We start from the raw sequence: 1,306 nt of genomic DNA on the forward strand, positions 1-1,306 counted from the left end.
TGCTACAATTTTCATAAATGTTTTGAACGATACTTTACACAGCTCTCAAGTTCAAGTAATGATCTAATGCCAAATGCTTTGCGGTCCAAAGCCGAAACATCCTGTTACATGAAAAAAAAACTTTATCAACAACTGAGGTTTTCTGGTATCAATCATAAATGAAGCTATTTTAATGCAACTTACCACAGTAAAATTCAATATCTTTCTGGGAAATTAAAATACAACCAATCACTCAAATCAAGCTAGCAGATCTGTACCCTCGGAGATGTGTCCAGCCCATATGCACTACTCCTACCTACAAAACAAACGAAGAAATTTCCATTCGACAAATCTGCGTGGTAAAAATATCCAGTGATTCAGAGACTTTGTTTTGGCTCAACTACTCTATGCAGTAGCCAGTAGGCGAATGTATATTCATGGAAAATAAGGATTGTTTGCACAAGAAAATATACATGCCCTTTCGAAAGCATCCGTCTTACTTTTGGAAACAACATTCCTTGTGTACCTTCTATTGCGTGCGTTTGGATTATGATTTCCCCTACAGTTTGTACAGTAGGATATAAAATGTATGAATGAAAACATCCTCCTAAATTTGCAAACTGAGTGATTCTCTTTGAGAACCAATCTGTCTGCTGCAAGAAGCATGCAATCGTTGAAATATGGTAAATATCCCAAAAAAAAAAACTACACTGTTTGGCCAGGAATCGACCCTACGTTGTCCTTTTGCAGCTCCTGGATGTATTCCTTCTGCCAATGATGCCAAAATCGTCCGATGTGAGACTGAAGTTTCCAGTAGTGGTCCAGCTGACTTGTCGGAATGGTGCGAAAGTCTGGGTCGGGCAGGGCGAGAAGCGATGTACCGACGAGGAAGTGGCCTGGAGTTAATGCGGCCAAGTCGTCAGGATCCTCGTTCATTGGAAGCAGTGGCCGAGAATTCATTATCGCTTCTACCTGTGCTAGAACAGTGCTCATGTCCTCATAAGAGAGCCGCGTCGTGCCTATCTGTCGATACAGATTGAAACATTCGATCGTATTATCTCTTTGAAAATCCTAATTTCGTATTCGCGGTTTTCCGCCTTAACAATGACTAGCTCAGTTAGATCTCAGGGCGAACCAAAGGGAAGAACATATAAATGGACACTTACCCGATCATAGAAAGTCTTACAGAAGTTGAGGTGCTCTCGTTTGGCGCTAATAAATAAAATCACTGTCATTAGGTGCACACATTGTATTAACTAATTCATTGGGGTGGGTTTTAGAGTTCATATTAAGATTCGTTCTAGTACACATGCGTTAGATTCGTTGG

Source organism: Aedes albopictus, chromosome 3, assembly GCF_035046485.1.
Source record: "Aedes albopictus strain Foshan chromosome 3, AalbF5, whole genome shotgun sequence".
Classification (NCBI taxonomy): domain Eukaryota; kingdom Metazoa; phylum Arthropoda; class Insecta; order Diptera; family Culicidae; genus Aedes; species Aedes albopictus.